At 39.3% G+C, this 21,334-nt stretch overlaps 1 pseudogene; it reads right to left on the bottom strand.

Annotated features, from left to right (window-relative positions):
* The window catches only part of LOC102397281, an 80,092-nt pseudogene that overhangs the window by 41,650 nt on the left and 17,108 nt on the right, over nt 1-21,334 (bottom strand).

Here is a 21,334-nt window from a genome sequence, read left to right as displayed (position 1 = left end):
GGGCAGGAAAGTGAGCTTGGCAGGCCTCCATTCTCCAAAGAACAACCAAAGAGACAAAGAAGGACACGGGAGACCCAAGTCTCTAGTGGAACAAGGGTGCATTATTCATGTTTGTGTGAGTTTATATATTGTTATACAAGGAAACTTTAGGCAAAAAAAAAAATAAAGTTAAGAAAAGAACAAAAGCCAGATGTAAAGCAATGGTTACCAATGGAATAACAAGGAATAACAATCACCACAAGGCCAGACAACAATCCATATCTTGAGTAAGAGGGTCGTGACTAGACATTTTTACTGTAGGGTAAAAGTTACTGAAGGAAATCCATGTATGCCTTCCATCCCATGACCTCAGTCCTGGGAACAGCGTGCCGCTCTACTTGTTCCTGTATACCAGGAACTGATAAGGAACAAAAGGTTCATAAGAAACAGAAAACAACATACAGGAGTCCTAAAGTTAAACATTCCCTGACACCTACCATTTCTTTCTCCCTCTTTGCTTAGCAATGGTATCATACACCTATAACTGCTACTTCAACTCTTTGCTTCCCTCTGGCTATAAACATGCTCAGAAAGAAACACAAAATAATGCTTATCCTTGATCCTGTTAAGTCCTGCACTATCCAATGCTCTTCTTCCAGATTTCTCTATATGCAAGGCTACACCCTTGTTATTCAGAGAGCTTGTTAGAAACACAGAATCTCAGACCTCCTGCTCAGCATGTGCACTTCACACATGGTCCCCAAGTGACTAATTAAAATTTAAGAAACTCTGATCTACATGGAGTCTGCTTCTACATGACTTCAACTTAATTCATTCTCCGGAAATCTCAACCTCTGTTTCCTCACGCGAACATGTCCCCTCAAAATGACGTGGCATTAGAAGTTGGAAACCTTCCAGTGGACTCTCTATGAGGCTGTGGGTTCCTTGGTGTCCCCAACCTTCCAGTGGACTCTCTATGAGGCTGTGGGTTCCTTGGTGTCCCCATCACACCCCCTGCTCTCTCCTTCTTTCCAGCTCTCTTGTTTTGTCCCATGTGACACCATGCTGGAAAGCAGCAACATTTCGCATGACACCAATTTGCACACATTACAGCTGAGAACCTATGCCCATGTTCCCCCAGAGGATGACACACTGCTCTTCATGCCCAGGGACCACAGTTCTGAACGTCTTCCTAATAACGAGTAAACAGGAAGAGGTGAGAACTTTGCTATTCTTCTCTGACAAATTTTGGTGCCAGAAGTTCACTTCCAATTCACCGTCCATGTCAAATACTCTCCCTTTATCTAAAGACCTTCATTACTTATTGCCCCCTTCCCCCACAGACCTGTGCTTCCTTTTCTTCATTTCCTCCCTGTACCCTCTGCCTCTCTCATCCTTCATTCCCTCTTGCCTCTTATTTCTTGACTTTCTTTAGGTCATAGAGTATCTTGAAACAGAACTAATAATTTGTTTTTGGTCATGTGTCACATGGAATCTTAATTCCTTGAGCAGGGATCGAAACTTCACCACCTGCATTGGAGAGTCTTAACCGGACAAAGTCTTAAACACTGGACTGCGAAGTAAGTCTAAGAACTAATAATTTAGCTCCTTAAACTGGATTCTCAATGTAATCTGTGATAGACACCTGATAAGATACATAATTGCCCTCCTTTTGTCATCTTTTTTCTCACTACCCATCTGACAGCTGATTTTCTTTGCCTATTAGAATGTATCAGCATTCACATTTTCAATCAACATTCTGTCAAATGATTTTTCTATAAAATAGAGTTCTTACCTTCTACTTGTCCAATTAATGTCTTTTTTCATCTTTGACCAGCAGTTACCAGTAAATGATCCACATACTTCTGTGGAAGGCTCTCAGAGATACTCTGCTAGAATGGATGATAACAATGAATTGCATGACGTTTTCCTAATCACTTTTGAAGAAATACCCTACTTTTAACCTGGTTAAGACAGAGACACTGATGTATAGAACAGTCTTATGGACTCTGTGGGAGAGGGAGAGGGTGGGAAGATTTGGGAGAATGGCATTGAAACATGTAAAATATCATGTATGAAATGAGTTGCCAGTCCAGGTTCGAGGCACGATACTGGATGCTTGGGGCTGGTGCACTGGGACGACCCAGAGGGATGGAATGGGGAGGGAGGAGGGAGGAGGGTTCAGGATGGGGAACACATGTATACCTGTGGCGGATTCATTTTGATATTTGGCAAATCTAATACAGTTATGTTAAGTTTAAAAATAAAATAAAATTAAAAAAAAAAGAAAAAAGAAAAAAAAATCAAAAGTAGAAAAAAAAATTTTAATTGTATGATCCACTTGAAAGGTAGAATTGTACCTGTAGTACTGAGGAGGGGGAAATAAAAACAGTTCTCAACACCTCAAAAAAAAAAAAAAAAGACAGTTTTTTGTCAAGATCCCACAGTTGCTCTATGACAGAACCAGGATGCTGAATTCAAACACGGTGCTGCATCACCAAGCAGTGGCTGCCACATCTAAGAGATCAGGCCCTTCTTATCTCCTTTCATAGCTGCCACCTTCAAACAGGGCACCATTCCTTTATGTTACTTCAAGTACGGCTACCATAAAGGTACTCTGCATGTGCTACTTAAGCTATGCAAAATGGTTTGCACTTACTAAAACATCACTAAAAGCTAACTGCTGTTATTATAGACCCACATGTTTATTACTATTTACCATGATTTTGCTTCTCTTGAAATGTTCCTTGCAGATCACCTTGACAATCCAAATGTAGCAATACTTTCAACCCTCATGCACTATCTTGTCAACATCAATTTGGAAAAAAAAAAAAACACAGTAGAAATAAAAATCAAAACTACAATGAGATACCACCTCACACCAGGCAGAATGGCCATGATTCAAAAGTCTGTTACCTCTGCTGCTGCTTAATTGCTTCAGTCATGTCCGACTCTCTGCCACCCTAGGACTGAAGCCTTCCAGGCTCCCCTGTCCATTGGATCCTCCATTCGAGAATACTAGAGTGGGTTGTCATGCTCTCCTTCCCGACTCAGGGATCAAACCCAGGTCTCCCACTGAAGGCAGATTCTTTACCACTCAGCCATAATGAGATATCACCTCACACTAGTCAGAATGGCCATCATCAAGAAGTCTACAATGAATGTCGGAGACGGTGTGGGGGGAAATGGAACCCTCTTGCACTGCTGGTGGCAAGGAAACTGATACAACCACTATGAAAGATGGTATGCAGGTTCCTTAAGAAACTAGGAATAAAACTACCATATGCCCCAGCAATCCCACTCCATGGAGTATACCCTGAGGAAACCAAAACGGAAAGAGACACATGCACCCTGATGTTCATTGCAGTGCTGTTTATGATAGCTAGAACATGGAAGTAACTTAGATGGCCATCAACAGATGAATGGATGAAGATGTGGTGGTACATATATACAAACGAACATACTCAGCTGTAAAGAGGAATGCATTTGAGTCAATTCTATTGAGGTGGATGAACCTAGATCCTATTATACATAGTGAAGTAAGTCAGAAAGAGAAATATAAATATCTGATACTAAGGCATATATATGGAGTCTAGAAAGATGGTACTGACAAATTTATTTGTAGGGCAGCAATGGAGAAACAGACAGAGAGAACAGACTTAGAGACACAGGTGAAGAAGAAGAGGGGAGAGGGTGAGATGGATGGAAAGAGTAACATGGAAACATACAATTCCATATGTAAAATAGATAGCCAATGGGAATTTGCCCTATCATTCAGGGAACTCAAAGAGGGTCTCTTCAACAATTCAAAAGGGTGGGATGGAGAGGGAGGTTGGAGGGGGGTTTGGGAGGGAGTGGACATGGGTGTACCTAAGACCGATTCTTGTTGATGTCTGACAGCAAACAACAAAATTCTGGAAAGCAATTATCCTTAATTTAAGAATAAATGAATTTTTTACAACCCTATTTGAACATTCAGATGGTTTACTGCCTCTTTCCCTGTAAACAGCAAACTAACGACTGTAACTTCTTATTTATGTCTTCTGGAATGGCATGTAAAGATTAAAGGAATGACCTGCTGCTAAGTCGCTTCAGTCGTGTCCGACTCTATGCAACCCCAGAGATGGCAGCCCACCAGGCTCCCCCATCCCTGGGATTCTCCAGGCAAGAACACTGGAGTGCTTTGCCATTTCCTTCTCCAGTGCATGAAAGTGAAAAAATAAAGTGAAGTCACTCAGTCGTGTCCAACTCCTAGCAACCCCATGGACTGCAGCCCACCAGGCCCTTCCATCCATGGGATTTTCCAGGCAAGAGTACTGGAGTGGGGTGCCATTGCCTTCTCTGAAAGGAATGACCTAGATATAACAAAAGGAGTAAAACTATGATTATCCAAGTTGAAGGTTTAAAAGTTTTCAAATATATTTATGATGATCAACAAGGACTCAATATTCACATTGGGAAAGAAAAAAAACAACTAAAAAAACAAGTAACACAATGACTAACTTTTCTATATGGAAGAATTTACACGTTAGTTTCACATAACAAAGAATTGACATGGTAATTTAACATCTATAAACACTGAAAGTAATAAAGTTTCTTAAAAATAATATGGGGGGGAGGGGGCGTGGTCCTAAGATGACAGAGGAATAGGACAGGCAGACCACTTTCTCTGTCACAAGTTCATTGAAGGAACATTTGAATGCCGAGCAAATTCCACAAAACAACTTGTGAATGCTGGCAGAGGACATCAGGCACCCAGAAAGGCAGCCCATTGTCTTCAAAAGGAGGTAGGACAAAATATAAAAGATAAAAAGAGAGACAAAAGAGGTAGGGATGGAGATCCAATCCAGGGAGGGAGTCTTAAAAGGGGAGAAGTTTCCAAACATCAGGAAACATTCTCACTGGCGGGTCTGTGGGGAGTTTTGCAATCTCAGAGGGCAACATAACTGGGAGGAAAAATAAATACATAAATAAATAAAACCCACAGATCGCGTGCCTAACCGGAACTCCCTGTGCTTGCATCCACCACCAGCAAGCAGGGGCTGAACAGGGAGGTGCGGGCTGCACTGCTTAGGGTAAGGACTGGGCCTGAATGCCCTGAGGGGGCAATCTGAGGGAACTAACACGAGATATCAACCCAAACTGATGGATAGCCAGAGAGAGAGAGAGGGAAAAAAAAGAGAGAGAGAGAGAGAACTATCCTGTGAAAAGCCTTAACCTAAGGCACTGCCAGGCCTGCTCAAAAAACAAAGGACTGAGTGAATACCAGAGGACAGCTAGATGGCTGCGGATCGACTCATCCCCAACTGGAGACAGGGAGGCAGGAGGGGGGCAGCCAGAGCTTGAAAGATGCAAACTCAGCCCCAGAGAGGCATCCTCTACCAAGCTGCAAGCAGGCACCCAGTCGCTAACCAAAACCCCTTGGGATTTTGGATGGTTGACTTCTGCTGGGAGAGTCACAGCTAGAGATCAGCTCCCCAGAAGAGACATAGGGCACAATGGAGAAGGGTGTACCCACTGCCACCCAGGAAACCGAGCGGCTGGGACCAGGTAGGTGATAAGATGCATTCCTCACCTGGGGAGACAGTGCTCGCCAAGCACCTGGTCTCCTGAGCTGCTTGGACCTAGGAAGGGCAAAAAACGCAGGCCCAACCGAGTCTGCCCCTTTATGGACTACCTGAGAACATGAACCTGAGTGGCTTAGACCTCGGAAGTGCATGCAACCCAGGGCCTGCCTCAGATAGTTCCCAGGCAGAGCATCCTAGAGCCTGAGAAGTGTAGAGTGGGAAAATGCATGCTCCATGAGCAGGGGCAAACCAAGTGTTGCTGAGACACTGCAAGCACTCTCCACATATGCCAGTGATATTTGTTTGCAGTGTCCCTCTGTCCCCACAGCAGTACTGAACAAGTGAACCTAAATAAGTGGCCACCTTCACCCCCTGTGTCAGGACAGAAATTAGACACTGAAGAGAACAGCAAATGGAAGAAGCTAAAATAAACAGAGGGAACTGCTTTGGAAGTGACAGGTGCAACAGATTAAAACCCTGTAGTTAGCAGCGACTACATTGGAAGGGGCCTATAGATCTTGAGAAGTATAAGCTGGATCAAGGAACTATCTGAAACTGAACTGACCCCACACTGCCCACAACAGCTCCAGAAAAATTTCTAGATATATTTTTACTATTATCATTATTAATTTTTTTTTTTTGTAAGATCTCTATAACTCTGTCATGGTCTTTGTAGACTGGGACCTGGGGACTGGAGTAGATGAGAAGAGGTACATAGGGGACCCAAGTTTCGAGTGAAACAAAGGTGCTTTGTTTGAAGAAAAGCATGTTTATATATCTTCATACAAGGCAGTGTTAGGCAGTAAAAAAAAAAAAAAAAAAAAAGAAACCTGAGCAAAAACAAAGCCAAGCAAATAACCATCTTTGACGGGCCAGAAACCATTGCATATCCACATAACTGAGCAGATCACGTTTCAGTGAGGTCACTGGAGGGAGTCACTGAAGGGGCCAAGCAGGTCACCCTTTCTCAGGATCTCAGCCACAGGAACTGCATGCAGCTCTGCTCATTCCTGCAGCAACTGATGAGGAATAGAGAATCCTTGAGAAATGGCACACAAAAGAAAAGAATAACATATTGGATTCCTTAAAGCTGAACGTCCCCTGACATTACTCCTTTAATTTTCATTTTTATAACCTACTATTACCTTGCAAAAAAAAAAAGACCCTATTTTTAAAGCAAACTTCATGTATATATTTCATAATTTTTGTGACTTTGTTTTGTTTATCTAATATTGTATTTTTCAGAGTCTAATCTCTACTCTAGATTTTTAATCTTTGCTTTTTGGTATTTGTTATCAATTTTGTACCTTTAAGAACCCAATCTTCAGTACCCATTTTTACTTGGGAGTGTGATTCCTGGCTTGATTGCTCTCTCCCCTTTTTGTCTCTGCTTTGTCTCCACCAGGTCGCCTCTATCTCCTCCCTCCCCCTTCTTTTCTATACCCAACTCTGTGAATCTCTTTGTGTGTTCCAGACTGTGGAGAATACTTAGGAGCCTGATTAGTGCCTGGATCTGTCTCTCTCCTTTTCATTCACCCTTTCTTCTCCTGGTCACGTCTGTCTCCTTCCTCCCTCTTCTCTTCTCTTTGTAACTCTGTGAACCTCTCCAAGGGGTCCAGACTGTGGAAAGCACATATGGAATTGATTACTGGCTAGCTTGTTCTCTCCCCTTTTGATTCCCCTCTCCTACTCCTGGTCACCTCTATCTCCCTTCTCCCTCTTCTCTTCTCCATTAATTCTGTGAACCTCTCCAGGTGTTCCTCACTGTGGAGGAGCTTTTCATCATTAACCTAGATGTTTTATCATTGGTGCTGTATAGATGGAGAAGTCGTGAGGCTACTCTAAGAATAAGACTGGAAACCAGAGACAGGAGGCTTAAGTCCAAAACCTGAGAATACCAGAGAACTCCTGACTCCTCGGAACATTAATCGATAAGAGCTCATCCAAAAGCCTCCATACCTACACAGAAACCAAGCACCACCCAAGAGCCAACTAGTTCCAGAGCAAGATAAGCCACACAAATTCTCCAGAAATGCAGGAACATAGCACTGAACTTCAATATACAGGCTGCCCAAAGTCACATCAAACCCATAGATATCCCCAAACTCACTACTGGGCATTTCATTGCACTCCAGACAGAAAAAAAAAAGCTCTACCCACCAGAACACCAACACATGCTTCCCTAACCAGGAAATCTTGATAAGCCAACCGTCCAACCCCACCCACAGTGAGGAACCTCCACAATAAAGAGGAAGCACAAACTGCCAGAATACTGAAGGGCCACCCCAATCACAACAATCTAAACAAGATGAAAAGCAGAGAAATAGTCAGCAGGTAAAGGAACATGATAAATGGCCACCAAACCAAACAAAAGAGGAGGAGATTGGGAGTCTACTTGAAAAAGAATTCAGAATAATGATAGTAAAAATGATCCAAAATCTTGAAAACATAATGGAGTTACAGATAAATAGCCTGGAGACAAGGATTGAGAAAATGCAAGACATGTTTAACAAGGACCTAGAAGAAATAAAAAAGAGTCAATCAATAATGAATAATTCAATAAATAGATCAAAAACACTCTGGAGGGAACCAAAAGTCGAATAGTGGAGGCAGAAGATAGGATAAGTGATGTAGAAGATAGAATGGTAGAAATAAATGAAGCAGAGAGAAAAAAAAAGAATTAAAAGAAATGAGGACAACCTCAGAGACCTCTGGGACAATGCTAAACGCCCCAACATTCGAGTCAGAGGAGTCCCAGAAGAAGAAGACAAAAAGAAAGGCCATGAGAAAATACTTGGGGTGATAATAGTTGAAAACTTCCCTAAAATGGGGAAGGAAATAGTCATCCAAGTCCAAGAAACCCAGAGAGTCCCAAACAGGATAAACCCAAGGTGAAACACCCCAAGACACATATCAATCAAAGTAACAAAGATCAAACACAAAGAACAAATATTAAAAGCAGCAAGGGAAAAACAACAAATAACACACAAGAGGATTCCCATAAAGATAACAGCTGATCTTTTTACAGAAGGGAATGGCAGGACATACTTAAAGTGATGAAAGAGAAAAACCTACAACCCAGATTACTGTACCCAGGAAGGAGCTCATTCAAATATGAAGGAGAAATCAAAAGCTTTACAGATAAGCAAAGGCTGTGAGAATTCATCACCACCAAACCAGCTCTTCATCAAATGCTAAAGGATCTTCTCTAGACAGGAAACACAGAAAGGGTGTATAAACTCGAACCCAAAACAACAAAGTAAATGCCAACAGGATCATACTTATCAATAATTAACTTAAATGTAAGTGGGTTGAATGCCCTAAGCAAAAGACAAAGATTGGCTGAATGGATACAAAAACTAGACCCCTATATATGTTGTCTACAAAAGACCACTTCAAAACAGTGGACACATACAGACTAAAAGTGAAGGGCTGGAAAAAGTTATTTGACACAAATGGAGACCAAAAGAAAGCAGCAGTAGCAATACTCACATCAGATAAAATAGACTTTAAAACAAAGGCTATGAAAAGAGACAAAGAAGTAAACTACATAATGACCAAAGGCTCAATCCAAGAAGAAGATATAACAGCTATAAATATATATGCACCAACATAGGAACACCACAGTATGTAAGGCAAATGCTAACAAGTATGAAAGTGGAAACTAACAATAACAATAATAGTGGGAGACTTTAATACCCCACTCGCACCTATGGATAGACCAACTAAATAGAAAATTAACAAGGAAACACAAACTTTAAGTGATACAATGGACCAGTTAGACCTAAATGATATCTATAGGACTTTTCACCCCAAAACAATGACTTTCACCTTTTTCTCAAGTGCACATGGAACCTTCTCCAGGATAGATCACATCCTGGGTTATAATTCTAGCCTTGGTAAATTCAAAAAAATTTGAAATCATTCTAAACATCTTTTCTGATCACAATTCAGTAAGATTAGACATCAATTACAGGAAAAAAATTATTAAAAATTTCAACATATGGAGGTTGAACAACACGGTTCTGAATAACCAACAAATCACAGAAGAAATCAAAAAAGAAATCAATATATGCATAGAAACAAAGGAAAATGAAAACAAAACAACCTAAAACCTATGGGACACTGTAAAAGCAGTGTTAAGGGGAAGGCTCATAGCAATACAGGCTTACCTCAAGAAACAAGAAAAAAGTCAAATAAATAACCTAACTTGACACCTAAAGCAACTAGAAAAGGAAGAAATTAAGAACCCCAGGGTTAGTAGAAGGAAAGAAATTTTAAAAATTAGGGCAGAAAGAAATGCAAAAGAAACAAAAGAGACCATAATAAACAAAGCTAAAAGCTGTTTCTTTGAGAAGATAAATAAAATTGACAAACCATTAGCCAGACTCATCAAGAAACAAAGGGAGAAAAATCAAATCAACAAACTTAGACATGAAAATGGATAAATCACAACAGACAGCACAGAAATACAAAGGGTCATAAGAGACTACTATCAGCAACTATATGCCAATAAAATGGACAACTTGGGAGAAATGGACACATTCTTAGAAAAGTATAACTTTCCAAAACTGAACCAGGAAGAAATAGAAAATCTTAACAGACCCATCATAAGCATGAAAATTGAAACTGTAATCAGAAATTCTCCAGCAAACAAAAGTCCAGGTCCAGACAGCTTCACAGCTGAATTCTACCAAAAATTTAGAGAAGAGCTAACCCTATCCTACTGAAATTCTTCCAGAAAATTGCAGAGGAAAGTAAACTTCCAAACTCATTCTAGGAAGCCACCATCACCCTAATACCAAAACCAAACAAAGATGCCACCAAAAAAAAAAAAAAAAGAAAAGAAAACTACAGGCCAATATCATTGATGAACATAGATGCAAGGATCCTTAACATAATTCTAGCAAACAGAATCCAACAACATATTAAAAAGATCATACATCATGACCAAGTGGGCTTTATCCCAGGGATGCAAGGATTTTTCAATATCTGCAAATCAACCAATGTAATACACCACATTAACAAATTGAAAGATAAAAGCCATATGATTATCTCAACAGATGCAGAGAAAGCCTTTGACAAAATTCAACATCCATTTATGATAAAAACTTTCCAGAAAGCAGGAACAGAAGGAACATACCTCAACATAATAAAAGCTATATATGACAAACTCACAGCAAACATTATCCTTAGTGGTAAAAAATTGAAAGCATTTCCCCTCAAGTCAAGAACAAGACAAGGATACCCACTCTCACCACTCTCACCACAAGGGTGCCCACTCTATTCAACATAGTTTTGGGAGTTTTGGCCACAGCAATCAGAGCAGAAAAAGAAATAAAAGGAATCCAGATTGGAAAAGAAGAAGTAAAACTTTCACTGTTTGCAGATGACATGATCTTCTACATAAAAAACCCTAAAGACTCAACCAGAAAATTACTAGAGCTAACCAATGAATATAGTAAAGTTGCAGGATACAAAATTAACACACAGAAATCCCTTGCATTCCAATACACGAGCAATGAGAAGATAGAAAGAGAAATTAAGGAAACAATTCCATTCACCATTGCAATGAAAAGAATAAAATACTTAGAGTATGCCTACCTAAAAAAAACCCAAAAGACCTATATATAGAAAACTATAAAACACTGTTGAAAGAAATCAAAGAGGACACAAATAGATGGAGAAATATACCATGTTCATGGATTGGAAGGATCAATAGGGTGAAAATGAGAATACTACCCAAAGCAATCTATAGATTCAATGCAATCATTATCAAGCTACCGACAGTATTTTTCACAGAACTAGAAAAAATAATATCACAATTTGTATGGAAATACAAAAAAAAAAACAAAAACAAAAACAAAAAAAAAACAAAACAAAACAAAAAAAACCTTTGAATAGCCAAAGCAATCTTGTGAAAGAAGAGTGGAACTGGAGGAATCAACCTGCCTGAGTTCTACTACAAAGCTACAGTCATCAAGACACTATGGTATTGGCACAAAGACAGAAATATAGATCAATGGAACAAAGTAGAAAGCCCAGAGATAAATCCATGCACCTATGGAAACCTTATTGATGACAAAGGAGGCAAGAATATACAATGGACAAAAGACAGTCTCTTTAACAAGTGGTGCTGGAAAAACCAGTCAACCACTTGTAAAAGAATGAAACAAGAACACTTTCTAACACCATACACAAAAATAAACTCAAAATGGATTAAACATCTAAACATAAGACCAGAAACTATAAAACTCCTAAAGGAAAACAGGTAAAACACTCTCCGACATAAATCACAGCAGGTTCCTCTATGACCCACCTCCCAGAGTAATGGAAATAAAAGCAAAAATAAACAAATGGGACCTAATTAAACTTAAAGGTTTTTGCACAACGAAGGAAACTATAAGGATGGTGAAGAGAGAGCCTTCAGAATGGGAGAAAATAATAGCAAATGAAGCAACTGACAAATAATTAATCTCAAAAATATACAAGCAGCTCCTGCACCTCATTCCAGAAAAATAAACAACCCCCCCCCAAAAAAAAATAGGTCAAAGAACTAAACAGACATTTCTCCAAAGAAGACATACAGATGGCTAACAAACACATGAAAAGATGCCCAACATCACTCCTCAGAGAAATGCAAATCAAAACCACCATGAGGTACCATCTCACGTTGCTTAGAATGGCTGCTATCCAAAATTCTACAAACAATAAATGCTGGAAAGAGTGTGGGGAAAAGGGAACCCTCTTCCACTGTTGGTGGGAACGCAAACTAGTACAGCCACTATGGAGAACAGTGTGGAGATTTCTTAAAAAACTGGAAATAGAACTGCCATACGACCCAGCAATCCCACTGCTGGGCATACACACTGAGGAAACCAGAAGTGAAAGAGGCACGTGTACCCCAATGTTCATTGCAGCACTGTTTATTATAGCCAGGACATGGAAGCAACCTCAATGTCCATCTGCAGAAGAATGGATAAGAAAGCTGTGGTACATATACACAATGGTATATTACACATCCATTAAAAAGAATATGTTTAAATCAGTTCTAATGAGGTGGGTGAAACTGGAGCCTATTATACAGAGTGAAGTAAGCCAAAAAGATAAACACCAATATAGTATACTAACGCATATACATGGAATTTGGAAAGATGGTAATGATAACCCTATATGAGAGACAGCAAAAGAGACACAGATGTAAAGAACAGTCTTTTGGACTCTATGGGAGAAGGCAAGGGTGGGATGACATGAGAGAATAGCATTGAAACATGTATATTATCATATGTGAAACAGATCGCCAGTCCAGGTTCGATGCATGAGGCAGTGTGCTCAGGGCTGGTGCTCTGGGATGACCCAGAGCAATGGGATGGGGAGGGAGGTGGGAGGGGAGTTCAGGATGGGGAACACATCCCACATGTATGTGGGGAACACATGTACATCCATGGCTGATTCGTGTCCGTGTATGGCAAAACCACTACAATACTGTAAAGTAACTAGCCTCTAATTAAAATAAAAAAATAAAAATAAAAATAACGTGGAAAGTACATGTTGCTAGAGATATTTTTAAAAGAAAAAATATCTTCCATAATTTTATAAACTCTCGTGGTATTTTTTCTTTCCTTATGATTTAATAATAACAGTCTACATAAATGGCAACCCACTCCAGTGTTCTTGCCTGGAGAATCCCAGGGACGGCAGAACCTGGTGGGCTGCCATCTATGGGGTCGCACAGAGTCAGACATGACTGAAGCGATGTAGCAGCAGCAGCAGCAGTGTATATAAGAAAAAAGCATAAATCGTGATTTCATTCATTTAACGTATGTAATTACCCATTATTTGCTGACATTCAGAAAAAATAAATCAGAATCTCTCCAGAGGTAAAAAATATACTTCTACATTTCTTCTTTCAGACTGTTGCAGCTGAAAATTTTCTCATTTAATGAAGAGGGATTAAGAATCTCATTTATAAAATTATAAATTATAATTTTAGTGAAAAGAATAGATAAAATGCTTATGTATTTCCTCTTTATTTTCAGAAAGATCTAAAACACCCACCAAGGTTATAGCAAACAGTAAGATAAATTAAATAAGTACATTAAGTATTTGCATTGGACACGACTGAGCGACTGAACTGAACTGAAGTTAGAAACCACAAGAAACAGAAGGGCCAGAAATTATTAATTCATAATACATCTCCTAAGGCCTAAAACAGGGCTCATCTTGAATTATCTCTAAACGAAAGTTTTGCTAGGTTAAATAGAAGATATCGCTTCATTAATTTCAAAGTGAGAATTTTTTTAAAAAAGAGAGATCACTTCAAATTTAAATGAACTTCCAGAGGGAACTATATTCAAATATATAGATATATATATGTGTGTGTGTGTGTATATATATATATATATATATATTCACATATATATACATGTATACACACACACACATACATACATACACAAGTATAAAAAAAAATCACATTGCTGTATACCTGAAACTTACACAGTATTTTAAACTGTCTACACTTCAATTCAATGAAAAAACAAGAACCACCACCAACCTCGAAAACAACCACCAAAAAAAATAAGGAACGCATTTTTTTTAGTTCTTCATAAAAATCAGCTGTCATTCAAAAAAGTATGAGCATTGTTTTTGTACAACCTCACATTCTCTTCTTAAGTTGAATTTGAAATAATTTCTCACATATTTATAATCTAGAGTTCCTGGTCTGACTGACCCCACTATTTCTGTTGTGTTTGTATAATATCTGTCTCATCTTCACCCTCATGCCATCTTATATTCATCTTGTCCTTCTTAAAGGAATTCTTCCCCTTCATCCTTCCCCCCATCTTCATATTCATCTAGTTGTTTTTCCTCAGTGCTTTGTAATTCTTTTCTTTCATAATGGCACACTTAGTATGCCAATGTTTATCAATCTGAATCATGCACATGTATGGCTCTTATTATCACATCATTTTATATCGTGACTTTGAGGGCTTCTATTTCTGTGGTGGGATCCTTTTTGTCACCATAACGGTCAGGGGACTGGTATGTGAACAAATACAGGGAAAGAAGAGTTACAAACAGAATAAACTTATCTTTGTACGACCAAGGCCTGCTACAGACTTGAGAAGTTTTGAAACAGGCTCAGGCAATGGGAAGGCAGGATGACAGATGCCCTCAAACCAGGGTGATGGTTTGGGAAATGTTTCAACCACATCTTCAACGCTACTATCAGAATTATTGTCCTAAGAAAAAGTTGTACTCTCTGGTCTCAAAATGCCACGTTTTGCTTCTAGTACAGTGAAAACAGGAGAGAGCACATGAGAACATGTGTCATTTCAAATCAAGGAATAACACCAGGAGGACAGTCTTCAAATAACTTACTCTTTCTCTTGGATTGCTGAGAAGCCTTCATTAGCTTCGTTAACTTTGATTTCAGGACATGCTGGAGAAGAAAATAAGAGCTTGAAGAATATAACAAGTATCAACTTGAATAAAAGAATTATAACGTCCCCCATTCCTCTATGATCTAACACAAAGAGCACAGGCTCTGGAGTCATTCAGATGTGGATTCAAATCCCGGTTCTTTCACTGACTGATCTGCTCATGGGGAAAGAATTATGACAGATTACATCAGAAGCCCCAGATGTTCCTCTCCTTACCCCTAATTGGCTGCTATACAAATACTAGGACACCCACTAGATTACTTTCTCTACCAAAATGTTCTAGAGTAATAATTTATCCCCAGTAGTTTAGAGCACTATTGAAAAACTATGACATTTAAATTAATTGTTATTTTGAAATTTGCTTCCATGATTAATATATACATGGATTATCACTTGTTAAGGGAAATGTGAAAATTTAGGTTTTAATAGAACCTTATTTAGATGGGCTAGAACTGCAAACACAATAAGCTACTTCTATTCTGTTTGTCAAACAGCTAGAGATCAATGAAACAGGGAAAAAATTTCAGCTGCTTCCATGAAACAGGAAAAAGGCAAGATTAAACCCATAGGGCAATGATCATGAATGAAAACCACACTCTAAATAGAAATCCATAAGCAAACATGCTCACATAGAGACAAAGAGAGATGGACTGAAAGAACAGACACTGAAGAAATGTGTACTGCAAGGGAAAATTAACAGTAAATATTAAAAAAAAAAGGTAGAAGAGGAAGAAGAAAGGAAAAAGTGAGACATTCCTAGTCAATAACAAACCTTATGAAAAAAAAAAAAAGAAGTATAATAAGGTATATGGAGAAACACATATATTTAGACTTTATATACAATAGATCAGTAACATATCAGTATTCTTGAATTTACCAATGCTGGATTTATGGCCCAGAATGTGATCTATCCTAGAGAAGGTTCCGTGTACACTTGAGAAAAAGGTGAAATTCATTGTTTTGGGATGAAATGTCCTATAGATATCAACTAGGTCTAACTGGTCTATAGTATCATTTAAAGTTTGTGTTTCCTTGTTAATTTTATGTTTAGTTGATCTATCCATAGGTATGAGTGGGGTATTAAAGTCTCCCACTATTATTGTATTATTGTTAATTTCTCCTTTCATACTTGTTAGCATTTGTCTTACATATTGCGGTGCTCCTATGTTGGGTGCATATATATTTATAATTGTTATATCTTCTTCTTGGATTGATCCTTTGATCATTATGTAGAGACCTTCTTTGTCTCTTTTCACAGCCTTTGTTTTAAAGTCTATTTATCTGATATGAGTATTGCTACTCCTGCTTTCTTTTGGTCTCTATTTGCATGGAAAATCTTTTTCCAGCCCTTCACTTTCAGTCTGTATGTGTCCCCTGTTTTGAGGTGGGTCTCTTGTAGACAACATATGTAGGGGTCTTGTTTTTGTATCCATTCAGCCAGTCTTTGTCTTTTGGTTGGGGCATTCAACCCATTTACGTTTAAGGTAATTATTGATAAGTATGATCCCATTGCCATTTACTTTATTGTTTTGGGTTCGAATTTATACACCCTTTTTGTGTTTCCTGTCTAGAGAATATCCTTTAGTATTTGTTGGAGAGCTGATTTGGTGGTGCTGAATTCTCTCAGCTTTTGCTTGTCTGTAAAGCTTTTGATTTATCCTTCATACTTGAATGAGATCCTTGCTGGGTACAATAATCTGGGCTGTAGGTTATTTTCTTTCATCACTTTAAGTATGTCTTGCCATTCCCTCCTGGCTTGGAGAGTTTCTATTGAAAGATCAGCTGTTATCCTTATGGGAATTCCCTTGTGTGTTATTTGTTGTTTTTCCCTTGCTGTTTTTCATATTTGTTCTTTGTGTTTGATCTTTGTTAATTTGATTAATATGTGTCTTGGGGTGTTTCGCCTTGGGTTTATCTTGTTTGGGACTCTCTGGGTTTCTTGGACTTGAGTGATTATTTCCATCCCCATTTTAGGGAAGTTTTCAACTATTATCTCCTCAAGTATTTTCTCATGGTCTTTCTTTTTGTCTTCTTCTTCTGGGACTCCTATGATTCGAATGTTGTAGCGTTTAATATTGTCCTGGAGGTCTCTGAGATTGTCCTTATTTCTTTTAATTCATTTTTCTTTTTTCCTCTCTGATTCATTTATTCCTACCATTCTATCTTCTAATTCACTAATCCTATCCTTTGCCTGTTATTCTACTATTTGTTGCCTCCAGAGTGTTTTTGATCTCATTTATTGCATTATTCATTATATATTGACTCTTTTTTTATTTCTTATAAGTCCTTGTTAAACATGTCTTGCATCTTCTCAATCCTTGTCTCCAGGCTATTTATCTGTGATTCCATTTTGATTTCAAGATTTTGGATCAATTTCACTATCATTATTCGGAATTCTTTATCAGGTAGATTCCCTATCTTTTCCTCTTTTGTTTGGTTCGGTGGGCTTTTATCCTGGTCCTTTACCTGCTGGGTATTCTTCTGTCTCTTCATCTTGTTTATATTGCTGAGTTTGGGATGTCCTTTCTGTATTCTGGCAGTTTGTGGAGTTCTCTTTATTGTGGAGTTTCCTCACTGTGTGTGGGTTTGTACAGGTGGCTTGTCAAGGTTTCTTGGTTAGGGAAGCTTGTGTCGGCGTTCTGGTGGATGGAGCTGGATTTCTTTTCTCTGAAGTGCAATGAAGTGTCCAGTAATGTGTTAAGAGATGTCTATGGTTTTGTAGTAACTTTGGGCAGCCTGTATATTGGAGCTCAGGGCTAACTGGAGAATTTGATTGGTATGTCTTCCCCTGGAACTTGGTGGCCCTTGTGTGGTCCTTGGTTTCAGTGTAGGTATGGAGGCGTTTGATGAGCTTCTGTCAATTAATGTTCCCTGGAGTCAGGAGTTCCCTGGAGTCAGGGTTTGGACTTAAGACTCCTGCTTCCAGTTATCAGTCTTATTTTTACAGTAGTCTCAAAACTTCTCCTTCTATACAGCACCATTGATAAAACATCTAGGTTAAAGAGGAAAAGTTTCTCCACTGTGAGGGTCACCCAGAAAGGTTTGCAGCATTATATGGAGAAGAGAAGAGGGAGGAGGGAGTTAGAGGTGACCCGAATGAGATGAGGTGGAATCAATAGAGGAGAGAGCAGGCTAGCCAGTAATCACTTCCTTATGTGCACTCCACAACTGGACTGCTCAGAGATGTTCATGGAGTTATACAGAGAAGAGAAGAGGGAGGAAGGAGACAGAGGTGGCCAGGAGGATAAAAGGGGGGAATGAAAAGGAGAGAGACAGATCCAGCCAGTAATCAGTTCCCTAAGTGTTCTCCACCGTCTGGAACACACAGAAATTCACAGAGTTGGGTAGAGTAGATAGGGGTTAGGGAGGAGGCACAGGCTACCTGGTGGAGAAAAAGGAGAGTCCAAAGGGGGAGAGAGAAGTCAAGCCAGTAACAGGCTACCTGGTGGAGAAAAAGGAGAGTCCAAAGGGGGAGAGAGAAGTCAAGCCAGTAATCTCGCTCCCAAGTGAAAAATGGGTACTGAAGATTGGGTTCTTAAAGGTACAAAATTGGTAACAAATACCGAAAAGCAAAAATTAAAAATCTAGAGTAGAGATTGGAATTTCAAAATACAATGTTGAAGAAAAGAAGAAGGAAAAGAAAGAAAGAAAAAGAAAAAAAAGTCACAAAAATTATAAAGAAAATATAGGCACAAAATTGATAACAAATACCAAAAAGCAAAAGTTAAAAATCTAGAGTAGAGTTTGGAATTTCAGAATTACAATGTTAAAGAAAAGAAGAAGAAAAAGAAAGAGGGGGGAAAAAAAGTCACAAAAATTATAAAGAAAATATTGGTACAAAAGTGATAACAAATACCAAAAAGCATAAATTAAAAATCTGGAGTAGAGTTTAGAATTTCAGAAATACAATGTTAAAGAAAAGAAGAAGAGAAAGAAAGAGAGAAAAAAAAAGTCACAAAAATTATATACAAAAAAATATAGGTACAAAATTGATAACAAATACCAAAAAGCTAAAATTAAAAATCTAGAGTAGAGTTTGGAATTTCAAAAATACAATGTTAAAGAAAAGAATAAAAAAAGAAAGAAAGAAAGAGAAAAAGAAAAAAAAAGTCACAAAAATTATAAAATATATATACACACACACACACACACACATATATATATACATATATATATATGTATATATATATATATATAAAGTTTGCTTTTAAAAAAATAGGGTCTTTTTTTTGAAAAGTAATAGTAGGTTATAAAAGTGAAAATTAAAGGAGTAATAGAGGACTTAAAATTTTTTTTAAATTTTTTTTAAAAAAAAGGAAAGAAAGAATGATCGTAAAAATAGTAAAAATATATCTAGGACTTTCTCTGATGTTGTTGTGGGTATTGTGGGGTCAGTTCATTTTTGGCTAGTTCCTTGGTCTGGCTTATATTTCTCAAGATCTATAGGTCCCTTCCTATGTAGTCAATACTAATGACAGGGTTTTAATCTATTGCCTGTCGCTTCCAAGGCGGTTCCCTCTGTTATAGCTTCTTCTGTTTGCTGGTCTCTTCAGTGTCTGATTTCCGCCCTGATACAAAGGGGGAGGTGGTGGACACTTTTTAAAATTTTTTTAGGCTCACTTGTTCAGTCACGCTGTGGGGAGGGAGGGACACTGCAAACAAAAAACACTGCGTGTGCTTGCAGTGCCTCAGCCACACTGGGCCTGCCCCCACTCACAGCGCATGTAGCCTCCCTGCCCACACTGCTCAGGCTCTAGGTTGCTCCTCTGGAACTAACCCGAGGCTGGCCCTGGGCCGCCTGCACCTCCCAGGTCTAAGCCACTCAGGTTCAGGCACTCAGGTAGTCCTCAGAGGCACAGACTCAGTTGGGCCTGCGTTTTGTGCCCTTCCCAGGTCTAAGAAGCTCAGGTGATGAGGTGTTTGGTGAGCACGGTTGCTGCGACTTATCGCCTCCCTGCCACTTGGTTTTCTGGGTGTACAACTGGCGCACCTTCTCAGGCGGATGTTGACCGTCCAGAACCCCAACAAGTCTTAGCAAAGAAACCTGCTTACAGTTTTGTAGATAATGTCTCTCTGGGGCTGCGATTGCCCCCTTCGGGCTCTGGCTGCCTGTCCCCGGAGGGGGATGGTCTGCAGCCGGCTATCTCTGTTCAGTCCTTTGTTCTGTGCGCGGGCCTGGCGGTGGCTTAGGTTAGGGCTGGCTTTTCACGTGGTAGCTATCCCACAGTCTGGTTTGCTAGCCCAAATTAGTTCACTCAGGTAATGCTTGGAGTATTCAGGACAGATCCTTACTCAAAGAGATGCAGCCCGTGCCTCCCTGCCCAGCCCCCTCTTGCTAGTGGCGGGTGCAGGAGTCTGAGCTGCTTCTCTGCTGGGGGAGTTACTGTTGGGCTCATAATCTGTGGGTTTTAATTGTTTATTTATTTTTCTTCCCTGTTATGTTTCCCTATGTGCTTCCAAGGCTAGGCACAGACTCAGCAGTGAGAGTGTTTCCTGGTGTTGGGAAACTTCTCTCTTTTTAAGACTCCCTTCCCAGGATGGAGCTTCATCCCTCTCTCTTTTGTCTATTTTTTGTCTTTTATATTTTTTCCTACCTCCTTTTGAAGACAATGGGTTGCTTTTCTGGGTGCCTGATGTCCTCTGCCGGCATTCAGAACTTGTTTTGAGGAATTTACTCAGTGTTTAAATGTTCTTTTGATGAACTTGTGGGGGAGAAAGTGGTCTCCCTGTCCTATTCCTCCGCAATCTTAGCTTCTCCCCCATATCAGTATTCTTAAGGATATACTATGAGCAAAGCCTCCGTTTCCTATGATTTTATTAATATATTTTTATGCATCTACACTGTTCTTCAAATTTTATGAAAACATCAACATCAGTTCAGCTCAGTTCAGTTGCTCAGTTGTGTCTGACTCTCTGCAATCCCATGGACTGCAGCACACCAGGCTTCCCTGTTCATCACAAACTCCCAGAGGTTTTACAAACTCCTGTCCATTGAGTCAGGGATGCCATCCAACCATCTCATCCTCTGTCGTCCCCTTCTCCTCCAGCCTTCAAACTTTCCCAGAACGGGTATTTTTCAATGAGTCGGTTCTTCGCATCAGATGACCAAACTATTGGAGTTTCAGCTTCAGCATCAGTCCTTTCAATGAATATTCAGGACTTATTTCCTTTAGAATGGACTAATTGGATCTCATTGCAGTCCAAGGGACTCTCGAGAGTCTTCTACAATACCACAGTTCAAAAGCAGCAATTATTCGGTTTATAGTCTAACTCTCACATCCATACATGACTACTATAAAAACCATAGCTTAGACTAGACAGAACTTTGCTGGAAAAGTAATG

The sequence above is a fragment of the Bubalus bubalis genome, chromosome 17, assembly GCF_019923935.1.
Source record: "Bubalus bubalis isolate 160015118507 breed Murrah chromosome 17, NDDB_SH_1, whole genome shotgun sequence".
NCBI lineage: Eukaryota > Metazoa > Chordata > Mammalia > Artiodactyla > Bovidae > Bubalus > Bubalus bubalis.
This window is presented reverse-complemented; position numbering and strand designations above follow the sequence as displayed.